This window comes from Bactrocera latifrons, unplaced genomic scaffold (genome assembly GCF_001853355.1).
Source record: "Bactrocera latifrons isolate USDA-ARS-PBARC rearing strain unplaced genomic scaffold, ASM185335v1 scaffold_10, whole genome shotgun sequence".
In the NCBI taxonomy this organism is placed as follows: domain Eukaryota; kingdom Metazoa; phylum Arthropoda; class Insecta; order Diptera; family Tephritidae; genus Bactrocera; species Bactrocera latifrons.
The window spans coordinates 529,022-543,548 of record NW_017534408.1 but is presented as its reverse complement, the minus strand read 5'-3'; the positions used below and the strand labels follow the sequence as shown (position 1 = coordinate 543,548).

Here is a 14,527-nt window from a genome sequence, read left to right as displayed (position 1 = left end):
TAATATTATATTAAAAGGGTATTCCAGTCTTGAGTTCCGAATTTTTAACGATTTTTAACAAATGATAAAAGAGAAATTAATAGTTTCACTAGATACCTATATATCATTTGTTTATTCACAAAATACTTTGGAATTATACAAAAAAGAGTTAAATTGAAATAATTAAATTTTCATAATGTTATGAGTTCTTGAAGAAAATCGTGATTGCAGAGTAACCTAATAATAATTTTTGCTTCGTACTGCTTACACTTAGCCCTAGCATATTAATATGTTCCAATATACTGCTTGGTGCTAATGAGGAGATATGATTCCTATTTGGAAACATTTATCCAAAGCCGTCTGCAGACTGTTATGCAGTTAATCTGCACATGTTCTAGAGTTCTAGGCTCCCAGTCGCAGAATCAGTAATTAAAAAAAAAAAAAAAAAAAATTTGGCCCATGTTATATTCTATACATAATTGTTTATTGAGCTTACAGAGCTGAGTGTAGCATGTGACAAGTAGTTTGTCCCTTGAAAGGTTGATGACATATTTAAATCTGCTAATGTTATAGCCACCCATTATCAATTTGATATGCCGCTTGTGTTGGTGTTGTTATTAATACGCCTCTCTGCCTACTCTCTTTGCGGAGCAGCTTCTTTATGATATGAGAACCCTTCGCGATGAATGGTTTAGGTCCTACCATGTTAGTGGTTACTGCGGAGCAGGTAAGCTCATTAGTCAGTTCATTACTGGTTCTTTGCGACAAGATGCTCAAATAAGGTGCAGTTGGTTATGTTTTGATAGATTTGTTAGCGATTTGATCTCATCGGAAAAGACTGCATTATGTGCCGCTTGACTGTCGCTAAGTATGATTAGAATACGTTCGTTGCCACAGTTGCGCTGGAGATTATCTCTACACACCGACTTATTACAGAGACCGTTACTTAAAGTACACTCAGAAAACTTCGCATAAGTATGGAGAGTTTGTTAAATGTTCCTGCGACTCCTGCATCAATTAATTATGAAGTTTTCGAGCCGTCGGCGTTTGTAATATCGCTCCCGTTTTGCCAAAAACTTCTTGGATGCCTAGGAAGCTGCATATATTACTTCCCATTCTTTTAACGAACTCTGCATCTCCGCAGTTAGCTGAGACAGAGCAGTATTAGTTGATCTGCCTACTCTGTAAGCATGCTGGTTCGCATGCAGTGTTGCACTTTTTAGCGCCTTTGTCCTTATTTCACAATCCACGACGTTAACCATACTTTTTAACATGAAGGATATTAAATAAATTAGTCTAAAAAATTTTGCCAGTGAATAGTAGCACTTTTCTATTTTAGGTACAAAGATTATCTTCGCGGTCCTCGATAGTTCATGGATATGCCCAGTAAGAAACCCTACGATTGCGGCAAGATGAATTATGCTAATTGTAAGTAACTCAATAAGTCTCCTGCGTTCTACTTTAGGCCAAAAAAATCTCACATATCTACTCCAGATCAAAAGATTTCGAAGTCGCATAAATGCTGGTCGACATCTTATCAGTTTGCTAGTCGATTAGTCTTTCCTAAATATTCGGAAAATTTGCAATATTGAGTCAATCGATAGAACTCAGAATATGTATCAACATATAATATATGGTTTTCTAGTTTGACTAAGTTGCTTTATAAATCACCCTATATATAAATATCAATTCTTTAAAAGGCCGTTCTATAAAAATATGGTAGACTGAATAACCACCCACCCCTAAACAAAACGCGCCTACACTGCATTTCTTTCAAAGCAAAAAAATTTGATATAAATGCTATTCCGCGCATTTGACTCACCAAACACTTCATCGATGGCGCGCGTCGGATCTGCCAAATATAGAAATTTGTCCATACTTTTCTAGTAAGTATATATTTGAACAACGCAATTATGTATAATTTTTAAATAAAAAAAATATGTTTATTTTTATTGATAATAATATTGTATTAATATTATTCGGAGTCGGTCTCCACAAGAGAATCGCGCATTAGAAACTATCACACCTTTGTTTTCGTTCCGTTTCTTTGACTTATCGCCGGAGCTGATAAGAAAGCGATTACTAAATGTATAATTTTGATAAAACTGTTTAAGTTTTCAACAGCAAATGCAACACTAAATGTGAGCAAAATTGATTTTTGAGTCAGTGGTGCGCGCAGTTCTTTGTGACAAGCCGCTGGCTTTATCGAAAATATAAATGCGATTAAGAAAGAGAGTTTCTACAATGCGTTAACGCTCTTATTTACACATGAGAAATATGGCAAATCAAAGGAGGTTTAGTATTCGCGTTAATTACGTCGTGCCTCTATTGAGAGACACCAGTTTCATGAAGACAGCTTTGAACACTGCGGTAAAATGTTTTTTTTTTTTGCTCTATGCTATAAAGTTTATTTTTTAGCGAAATACATTATCGTTTTCACAGCAAGACACATGTATGTTTGTCTGAGTTCAAGGCAAAAATATATTCTTCAAATTAGCAAAAACAATTTTAGCATTTTCCTCTGCTTTATTGCTACTTCAAAGCAATTCTCTAATGAAGATAAATTCCCAAGCGTAATTTTGCACTTACCAACAAAACACTAATTACTCGTACAAACGCCAACAATTCGCCACATGTAGTTATGTAGGCGAAATTTAATGCACCGAAAAATCTGCACTCGCAAAACCGCATTAAAAWTGTAATGAAACAAAAATTTATCCCGTTAACAACGTGACCACATAAATTTGCACACTCCACACAGCAAGTCGAGTCAAATAGTCTCTGGGGTGCTTACTGCAGCGCGCGCAGCCACAGCATTTGCAAAACTATAACGGTGCACGCGCTGGCGCTAAGCCTTTGTATGTATGTGTGTGTGTGTGTGTGTGCATGTGTGTTTACATACTAGCACATAATTTCTAATTGCCCCCTAATGGAGTTTGACGCGCAAAATTAAGCAATGAAAACGGTAATGTATACGCCGTGTTGGCTAGCGCTGTGCGCGACGCACTGCTCAGAGGATGTGCTTGCAACTATTGCTGTCAGCTGCTGCTGTTTGTATATGCGCCAATTTGTATGCTCAGTATATTGTGCTATTTCTATGGAACAGCTGTTTCGGCAGTCGGACAAAACAGTTATTTGTACATAATATACTTATATATACATAAAGGCATGTGTGTATGTGTGGAAAAGTGCCAGTGAGCGCGCACTTATTTTTGTGTATAMAAATTTTACGCTTTTCAGTACATTTGCGGCGAGTCATTTGGTTGAAGTGGCAGTTTTTAGTGTGTCTTTATTTCTCTTTTACTGCGCTGTGTAGTTTTGTTATAATTTGGTACTAAAATATTTTGCTTTTCACTCTTTTAATAGTCGCTGCACGGAATAGTGTGTATAATATTATTTAATTTCAGCTATTTGGTTGAGATGTTAGGTTAKATAGATTAACAGAAATGAGATTTCAATCGAAAAAAATAAAAAATATTTTTATTTTGTACTTTTGATAATATTTGAAACAAAATTTGTTTTTACCGRGATTTAAATGGACAGGATATGACTTTTAAGTGTGGTTTTTATACGTCGTGATCTCTAATTTGTTTCTTGTATTCATTAGTAATTTTCATGATGGAAATATATACGCAAGGACAACGTTTGAAAATTATTCGATTTTATTTTCAAAATAATATTTCTCCAATTACAACTTTTAGAGCACTGCTGCCCTTACCTTAACATAATGTTCAAGTTTTAATAAGACAAAGAGCAGCAATTTGTTTATTTCAAGGCWTTCTCAAGAACMATAGCCTGGCAGTTTTTGAAAAGGGATTTGGACTTGCATCCGTATAAAATAGTTTTTAAACAAGAACTAAAACCATTGAACGACCAGCACTCTAACGTCGTGAATTATCTGATTTGCTTTGGAAGAATTTGAAAACCTAAGCAATTTTTTTAAGAAAATTATCTTGTCCAATGAGGCTCACTTTCTACTGAATAGTGCGGTAAATAAACAGAACCGTTGATTCAGGTATGAAAAAACTCCAGAAATTTTTTATGAACCACCATTTCATTCACCAAAATTGACAGTGTGGTGTGGTCTTTGGTCTAATGGAATCATCGGTGGGGACGTCTTACTGTCATTTAAGAGCGATATAGATCGATGATAACCAAATTTTTATGACCACAATTTGAAGAAGGGGTTCTCAACAGCATCTGGTTCCGACAATACGGGGCTACATGCTACACAGCCCGCACAATAATGGAATTATTGCAGGAAAAGTTTGAGCATTCGATTATTTCAAGAAATTGTGACAATAAATGGCGTTAAAAAATGTAGGATTTAACACTACTGACCATTACAAGTCAATRGTGAATGTGTTATGCATAAAATATGATTTGATTTTGTGGACAAAGTATTCGAAAATTGGGTTCAACAAACTCGAACTTAATTGTATGGATATTTAATCTTAATTGAATTGACTGTACTTCACATTTTATAAAAAGAATTGAAATTCTTTAATAATTAGTGATTTTTTTGTTAAACCCTATATTATATAAACGTCAAAAATATACACTAATGTATATTATGAATTGCAAACATTAGAACGAATATAAAATCTTTATAATTTTCCAACATGTTGCTACATAGTATAATATTTTTTTGTTTTATCTGTAAATGTTCTTCCCATTGTTAGAGTTGACAAATTTGGTATTTCCAAAGACCTATAAGAAGTAGGGTTTTATCACAGACTATTTCCTGTTTTTATTTTTCAGTTTCCTATCCAGTAGTTTTTATATACATATGTATATCTGATTCGTAGGAAGTGTTCTMATAAAAAAAAAACGAGTTTTAAATTGAAAATTTCTCTTTATTACTGATTTTCCATGCATGCCTCTGAAGTACATATTTTTAGCTTTATTCAATGCTTACATTTTCTGTAGCTTAATGTTAGAAGTATTTATGGGACTTAGTCGGTTTGCTTTTGGTTTGAAAAACAAAAAAAAAAACGACATTGCGTATGTGTATTTCAGCACAGGTTGCTGACGTATGTAATGAAGAAAGTATAAGTCAACTATTTCGGTATAAATATAAATGTAAGGTCTACGATTATATACAAATTATTAGAGTCGCTGGTTTGGAGAAAACGCTATTGCTCACCAWAATAATCTGACAAGAATACAGCATACAATGTGACAAAATATTTGTTTGTACAAATATGATATCAAGAACCAAAAAAAAWTTTTTTTAAATTTTCAAGCAARTAATTCATTTTCAGYGGTGTCAACAGAAATAAACAAAACATAAACCGTAAAAAAAAAAATTAAAACAAAGATGTTATGTAAATTTCTAACTATTTATTTGGGTGCGCAGCTCAAGACACAAATTCGAGCATTATTTTTCTTCACTTTTAGCCACGTAAAAGTACAAATTCACATAAATGCATACTAAGTGTAAATGTAATAGCATATGTTCTGTGGAGTCAAGGATAAACAGCTGTTGCGGTTTTATCTGAGGCAACTTCCAAATGTTTGTTGACGATAAAGYCAGTGTGTTTTCTATTTTCCAATGTGTAAATTGCAAATAAGTAGGATACTCCAGGATATATTCCATATGTATATATTATATCTTCTGCTACCTTCTTAACGGCAAATAGAGCCACAATATAAAATATTGTAAAAAAGCCACAACAAGCACACATTGCTGTTGCGTATTGTACTAYTTGTTTGTGTGAGTTTCTGGTTGAATATATTTTATTCAACAATTTTCTTCGGCGAATATCAACGGAAATTAAATCCGAGTATGGCAAAGCAATGTGAATAATATGGAAATGCCAGATTCTTATCTGAATACGAGGCTAAGGAATTTGCACACATACATATACAAACACAGGCGCATTGCGTTACATAGCAGCTTTTGTAAATTCAGACAGCGTGAGCTAAGTGCCTACTTGTTGTATTAACTTTTCCGTCACTTCAACTGCAAGTGSGCGTAACACACGCTCACTGTGAGCAATTGCCAAGTGGAAAAGCTTTGTCGGTTTGATTTCATTATTATTTCGTTTGTTAGCTGGCTATTCTTCAGTTGGAGGAATGTTTTCAATTAAAATGTTTGTTGAAATTAAACAAATAAAAGAAATTTTTGCAGAAACTCTGCTTGTCKTGGAAATTTCTTCTACTTTTAGGAGTTTAAGTATAAAAAATTACGTAATAAATTAAATACATTTATATCAACTAGTTGTTGCGATTTTTACGATGMGTGAAATTCTTCAATAAACAACCACAGAAGTTAATTATATTTTGTGTGCGGAATCAAAGTATTTTTCTTTGTTAACGAACGACGTTCAGGATGAACAACCACAGAAGTTAATTATATTTTGTGTGCGGAATCAAAGTATTTTTCTTTGTTAACGAACGACGTTCAGGATGAACATCAACATCAACTGATGATTAAATTGTCAATAAAATATTAGAAATCGGTGCTTGACGATTAACAGCCAGAGATCTTACTATCGTGTCGTTTGAATAACGTGAAAATTATTTTTAAAGAGCAATTTGGTTTAAGAAAAGTAAAAGCACGATTGCTTCCAAAATCTCTAATTTTTTTTCGAAAGACAGTGTCACATTAACGTCTATAATACAATGTATTGGCTACCAGGATGTTATGAAACRTAGCATTACTGGTGACGAATCTTGGAGCTATATTTACTACCCGGAAACAGACGATCAGTCGACGGAATATCGTGGCAAAGTTGAGCCGAAGCCGAAAACCCCGTCAAACTAGCTCAAAAATCAAACACTATTTTGCGTCATTTGCGCGAAGCTATTTGTAAAAAGAGTTCGGAGTTATGAGCCAAGAACTCTTGGTTTTTACAGCATAATAATGCACCCTCGCATTTTGCTTTAAAACGTGAGTTTTTCGCCAAATATTTAAAATTTTATCAAAAATAAAAAAGAAAATTTTCTTGACTAAAAATATTTCTATAGCCAAAGAGAAACGCTAAAGAAGAAAATGCCAACAACTTTTATCGCTTGATAAATATTATCTCCATTTCAAATTAATTAGTTCAGCTATTTTTGAAGCTGAGAAGTATGTATATCAAATAGCTCACATCACATTTATATAACTAAATGCATAGTTTTCTAAGAAAACTCAACGAAAAGGGAGTTATCTTTGCTTTTCGACAGYTTCGCCAGCTACTTCTATTTTTTATTCAACTGAGATGCGAACAATGTTTGCAAAAAAAAAAAAATGTTCTGTGAATCATTTGCAATAGATGCAATGCGAACTCTAAATATTTTTAAACCAAATAGCTGCAGAATAAGGTTACTCCTTATTCGCTTGACTGGCTGTTAAAAYTGTACACAAAACTAGTGTTGAAACTTATTCAAAAATATGAAATAAAAATAGTTTCAGAAAACATAGAAGTAAGAAATTTAATTTTTTTTTTAGTATTTAAAACAATTCTTTGACCAAAAGAGTATTAGTATTGATTTAATTAAACAATTAAGCTCAATTTACACCATTCTATGTAAAGCTTTTTGTTTGTATATTGATTTTCTTTAGTAAAAGACAGATTTAAGTAAACAAAAATAAACGAATTTTCTCACTGTTATATATTTATTGTAAATAAATATTTTTCAAAAAGCTTAAAGTTAAAGCAAAAAAGAACTTTTAATGAAATTGTCCAGAAAAAMTGGCATTCAAAGAATTCTTGCGTTATTTACTGCTGCTCATAAGTATTTGCTATAAATTCTTTAATTTAACTTGGTTTGATATTACCGGCGTATGCTCAAACTTTTTAACAAACAGACTCATACATATTTATATAAACATATACTTGTATGTAAGTGTGCAGATACTTTTCACTTTCAAGTCGAACTTTCAGTTGCACAAAAACTTTTGCCYAACTTTTAACATATTTCTAATACATTTATTATTTATTCACTCCTTTCATTTCTCGAAATTATCACTTGCTGTTGCTGCCGTTTTATTTCCATTTTATTTGATTTTTTTATTTTTGTTTTTGTTTTTGTTTTTGCCACAAACATTCCGACATTCACCACAAACGCATTCGACAACTTTCACACCAGCTTGCCAACGCACAAATTCGAAGCCATTAACGGCACCTTAGACAAATGCTGATGCAGTACAGCGGTGGCGGGTGTGAAGCTGTTGAATTGCTGAGGCAAAGCAAGTGGGAAGGATAACTGCTGCTGCCTGCCGGTGCTATGTCAAAGGAATTTAATAAACACCAGCGCAGTTCGTTGAATATTCCCCATCACCATCACCATTTACAACAATAAAATATTCTCAACTTATTTTTTCTTTGTCATTATTGCTGTTGTTTTGTTGTTTTTGTGTAAAATGAAGAACATGACAAAAATGCAAATACTTTGCCCGCAATATGCGGTGAGTGGAATAGCTGAGAGAGGGCGAAAGACTAAATGCGAACTAAGGTGTGTGGTATGTCCATTGTATTTGTTTTTGTTGTGGTTGCTGCTGTTGTTTATCCACAAAAGACCAGAAGTCGAGAATACGCAAAATGCCTGCTCAAATATGCTCGGCGGCAAAGTCAAAGAACAAAAGGCAAACAAATAGCAGGCATACAACTTGAATGACGCCAGAAGAATGTCTACAAGTATGAAGAAGTTTAGTAATTTCCCAGCCGCAGCATGCAAGGACAAACATTTGCGGCATTTCAAAAGCACGGAAGAAATATATAGCAGAATCGGAACGCAAAAAACGAGGGAGAGACAAATAAAAGTGCGCCTACCTGCATGCCAAGGTGCGAAGTCACACGCCGCCCAAGGCATTGTGGTGCCACATAAAACGCATATAAACGCTGCAGTGGCCAAACCAACGCTTGAGGCTTAACGATCTCTGTATAAGCATGTATTCAAATGTGACTACAATGACCGCTGCGGAAAGCCAGTCAACCTGGTGGGCAGCTTTTGTATGGACACGTGCTGCGTGACAAAACTTAGTGCTTTTCAAAAGRCACATAATGAGGTGCATGGCATTCAAACAAGCTTTTTCTGCGTAGAGGAATTTGAATTAAAGACAATCTCTTGGACCTTCACAGAAACGAAGAATAACACAAATAGTTAAATAGGTGAGAAAAAGGTTGGAATGGCTTTAGTGGTTATCAAAACAGTAGAGGCTTTTGGTAGCTATGCTATAAAGATARACCAAAAATCGGTTTCAAATTCAGTTGATGAGAAGGTTTAGGTGCAGCAGCAACCTAAGTTAACTTCTCAGTGTAATATCTGCGTTTATCTGCCATACTATCAGGGTTTTTCCAGTTAAATCCAGCCACAAGGTAGCAAGCCTTGGTCTTGAAATGCGAAGAAAATTGAGGACCGTACCGTACATGAGATTTTTTCAAATAATACAATCAGACTGACATCTTCTAAACATTTACCAGTAAACAACTTTAGCTTAAATGCCTCACATTTGAGCTTTGCCGAGGGAGTAAAATCTTTTTGCTATGCGTTCCACACAAAACTAGAATTCATAATCTGTATCTAGTATCTAGCACATATGAATAAGCACATAGGACAATAAGCAGTCAGCATATACATTTTACCTAAATTCAACCAAAACAATTTCGCTATCAGCGTGAGTTTCTCAAAATTTTAACAGCTGTTATATATTTGGTCTTTGTTGTGGCAGCTGGCGTGATATTGTTGGTGTGATACGTGGAAGTGAATACTAAATATGTACATAMGTGTAAGAATAATGCTGCTAAACAAAAATTAAAGCAGATCTGGACCCAACAGCGTTTCTTGGAACACTCTACGCAACGAATAGTTGCTGACCAAACGCAAATTTAATTGCTATGAGCCTTTTGTTCAAATTCCATGGTTTTTCCATTAATGAAATATTTTGTTCAAATATTTATTGAAAGGTTTTGTTCTTTATTTCTACGAAATGATTTTTTTCAGTCACTTAAAATACAACAACAGCACCACTTAAAATCATTAATATTAAAACAATTATTGTTTGTCTTAATAAGAAAACATTTAATTAGGTAAATGCAATAATAATTGAAATAATGAAATAATTATGGGACCTAAGTCAGATTACACTTCACCCATCAATTGCTAACACGACTGCTATTTTTCACTTTGCAAAGTTTGCAAACGAAACTCAAATATTTGCGTATCTGCCGGCAAATATTTCGGTAATCATACTTCTATAGAAATTTGTGGAAGATTATTTGATTTGAGTCCTAGCTGGAGGCTAGAAGTTGTTATGAAAACCTAATACTTTGAAAACAAATTTTATTGTATAATATTAATAAAGCAAACATTACGTTTGACCTAAATGCAGAAAAAAATATAGACAGAAGTTCTAAAAGCTTGCAAATATAACGATTACTATTTAGTAAACACTCGGTTAATTAATGCAGAATTGATTCAATGTCTAGATTTTGCTTTGTTAACGAGGATAACAGATTATTTTTCCCCTGAGAAAAGCACACAGCATAATACATTTAGTCAGTGAAGGAGCAATCACTCTGATATCAATTATTTTTAATTTAATTAAACTTGTCAACCTTAATTACATACATATTTATACATTGACAGATACATTCTCTAACATGTCAAGCATTAACCAAGAGTCATTGTTGCACATGCCAGCAAATAGGCAGCTAAACAGACAGGCAATCAGCGAAGACATGTGCTGTTAAACTTTAGTAAATATACATACTATATAATATAGTATATACTTAAATGCATATAGACATCATAACCACCAAATATACACATATTATATATCGCCTATAACTGAACGAGCGTTCGGCTTGTGGCCAAATTATGCCCGAGGCGTTACATTGACGTTATTAGTTGCGCCAGCTCATACAAAGCAGCACTGTTACTATCCTCTTCCACCGTTTGAATGTATTCTGCGTGTTGTGTGATGAGCGCATTAGGCGTAATTGCTGCTGGATGTGTGACATTGGCAGCTGCTAACTACTCAGCAGCAACAATAACAACAACACCAGTGACCCATACAACAGTAACGGCATACATGGTTAGTGTAAATGCCAATTTAAACAATAAACACAGAGGCCAATGCAAAGCGGAGTCGAGCGGTGTCGCTGTTGTCACAAGGACTCTGTTACGGCTGGACCGCAGTGGCATATTGACTTTCATTGTTGGCTGGTGGTAAATAGCGAGTGACAGCAAACATGATTATGCGCTTTGAAAGCTATAAGCTTACTTTGCTATATAAGTTTGCATATGCACATGTGTGTCTTGGCCACTTATGTCCATCGGGAGAGCGGTCTAAGTCACTTGCAAATATAGTTAGTGAGCTTGTAGTACATAAAGTAAGGTATAAGTGTATTAGCCGAAAGCGCACGCACTGGCGTCGGTTAAGAATAGGCTGATAGTGTGCGTCTATTACTGACAGAATGCCCTTCAATTTATTCATATTATTAGTATCGTTGTTGAATGATAAAGCTTTTAGTTAAAATAAGCAAAGCGCAGGGCTTCTTCAGTTCGTTAAGGATAGATAGCGTAAAAACCTTTAAATTTTTATATTTTTTAAAGCATTTTTATTTTCTCAGCGCGCTGAAAGAATATTTTTCAATACTATAAAAGAGGTGTGCCACAGGACTTGGACTTAAAAAAAAAAATGGGTTTTTCGGCAAAATCTAATTCATTTTATTCAAAATGCTCTCCTTCTTCTTCAATACAGCTTTTTGCACGGTCCAAAAGCATGTCGAACGATTGTTTTAGCTCGTTGGCCGGTAGTGCGGCAAATGATAGAACACCTAGTGGTTTTTTTTATATTTGATATTTGCCTTAAGACTTTATAATTGAAATTTAGGATTTTTTTTTATTTTACGTCAATATAAGAAAAAAAATTTAATGTAGAAAAGACAGTATAATTGAGATATAACAAGTAAGCTTCCAACAAATTTCATGTACTCGTTTTATTTTTGTAGAAGATAGAAATAAAATAACACTGAAACTCGATTATTTGCATTTTTTTGGGGTATTTTGAGGTTATATGAGGAAAGTCGATATACAAAAGTTATATACCTTTTCATTAACAATAACATTGCCATATAATTTTTTTCTATGCGGCTCGTAATTTTGCCGCAAATAGAGATAAAGCAGTCTTAACCCCGTTAAAAATTCAAACACACCCTTCCATTTTCCGACCACAGATAGCCCGTTTATTATTTTTTCTCATTGTTTGTCATTTTATCCCTGAAGGGTTTCTTTTAATTTTTTACTTTTTTTTATAATTTTCAAAGATTTCTGCACCAGTCTAAATAGCGGGAACTCAGATATTTCGTTCTTGATTTTTCCAAACATATCCAAATAGGGAATTTTATAAATTGTTTCCAATTTATTACTACTAAAAAATGCTATAAAAATGCAGCAGGAACATAAACACTAATTCTACAGAAATTTCTTAGTAATAATTTTGTTACTCATACGACACGACGAACCCACATTTCAATAACATCAAAAATAGGAGAATTAAATTAATAATAGAACAACACTTAGTCATTATTTCAGGGTTTTTTCAGCTTGTATATATATGTTTATATTTTTATAGAAACTTCGATAAGAGCATACTTCCAACCCTTTCGCGTAGGTCGCAATTTATTTGGAATTTATAGCAAGCACTTAACTTTCAATTTCGAACACATGTCGTTGGGTCAGTATTGAATCTTTATTTCAGATTTTTTTTCTCATTTCTTCCCTTGACTTCGAGTTTGCATGCAACAACGACACGTGTTGACCTTAAATGGCACATTTGCGAATTTATTTGAAAAGGACTGGAAGTAGGGCGAAAGCCAAGAGTTAGCTCTAAGCAAATACGCAGAAAAAGTTTTTAAATAAATAAACGAGATATTTACACAAACTTCCGCTATTGTTTAAACATGTAGAAGAAAATAATCAAACTTTAATCTGAAGGTCTCTGGATTATTTGTTTGAAAAAGGCGCCTGAAATGTCAAAGCCTAAATAAATGGCAGGAAGTTTGTTCGTTTTGCAAGCGGAAGGATGTCAAAGAAAAAAACAAAATAAACTTCGTACATGGTGAAACTAAATTCTCTGTAAGAACGTATGTGCTTGATACACTGTGTAACAATTTTTTTTCGATATTTATTTTAACATTTTTTGTCTGTCAAAGCTTTGCAATAATTAACAATATCTTCCATAAATATGTTGCTGCAAACGGAATTTCGTTTTTTCTTCTTTACCTCTATTATTTGCGTATTTACATTTAAATATATGTGCAAATACGCATATTGTAATTGAGCTGTATATGATTTCCGTTTAAGTTTTGAAAAAATCATTGAATCTAAAATTGCATTGATTTATAGCTTTTTCTTTGTACAAAAGCTTCGAAAAGAAAAAGTTAAATATTAGCTTGTCAAAAAAGTCTTGCGGTAGTTTTGCGTTATTTTTATTGCATTAGCAGTTGTTCATAAAATTTTTTTTGATGACTCATGCCCAGTTCTTGACCGACGCTACGGCTGCTACTATGCCGGTCTGGACCAATTCAGCGATTTTATCGCAATTTCCGACGACAGGCCTTCCGGAGCGTGGCGCATCTTCGACCACCTCTACACCAGAACGAAAACTTTGAAACCATCGTTGTGTGGTGGAAAAGGAAACTGTATCGGGTCCATAAACTGCAGAAATTTTATTGACGGCTTGAGATGCATCTTTGCCTTTATCGTAGCAGTACTGTAAAATATGCCGTATTTTCAATTTATTTTCCTCCATGGTTGCGACGCTATAACTCACGAACGACTTAAAAGAAACGACAGCCAACTAGCGAAAATTCCGCGGGACTTTTTTGACAACATAATATATTATTTTTAAATCATCGCCTTTTTCTGCGTTACATAATTTTATGTTTTTGCATAGAAGTAATCAATCTTGTTTCAGTAGGTAATCCATTTTAAGCCGAGTGTGTTGTTTTAGTGCTTTCAGTATTCATTTACATCGCTTTCTCCAGTCGAAATATTTTTATTGTAGGCTCATAAATTCTAAACAGTATAATAAATTTCGCAAATTTATTGCAAACCGGCCAAAAGGGTGGCTAATGGTGGCAATTGCCAATAATAATTTATGTACTTGGAGATTTAGTAGCATATGTTCATAAGTTTACGACTACTATTTAAATTCCAGTTGTGAATTACTGCCGGCGTTGCCGTTGAATTACTTTGAAATTGCAATTTGTGCTACAAAACACGTTTTTTAGTACAGAATTTTTTTTAAGATTGAAATGTCCTATATTTTCGAGAGCAATAAGATATGTATTTGGGCTTTCACTTTTGGGAAAGCTTTCATGGCTCTCATAGGAGAAAGTGGTTGCATAAAGAAAGTCAGTTCAATGGAAATATTAAGGCGAAATAAATACACATTTACTTATGAGAGCTGCTTCCAGATATGGAGCTTTCATATTTTTTCCTTATTTAAATATAACTGTATGTTTTTCTATTTATTTGTTTAGACTAAACAAAGTATTTAAATTCTTCCCTTTGGAAGTAAGTTCAAAGCAAATATCAATGCAATAATCCG

At 33.8% G+C, this 14,527-nt stretch overlaps 1 protein-coding gene across 4 annotated transcripts in view; it reads right to left on the bottom strand.

Annotated features, from left to right (window-relative positions):
- Nucleotides 1-14,527, bottom strand: part of LOC108966362 (complexin) — a gene marked incomplete at its 3' end in the record, with an annotated part of 186,337 nt that overhangs the window by 77,486 nt on the left and 94,324 nt on the right.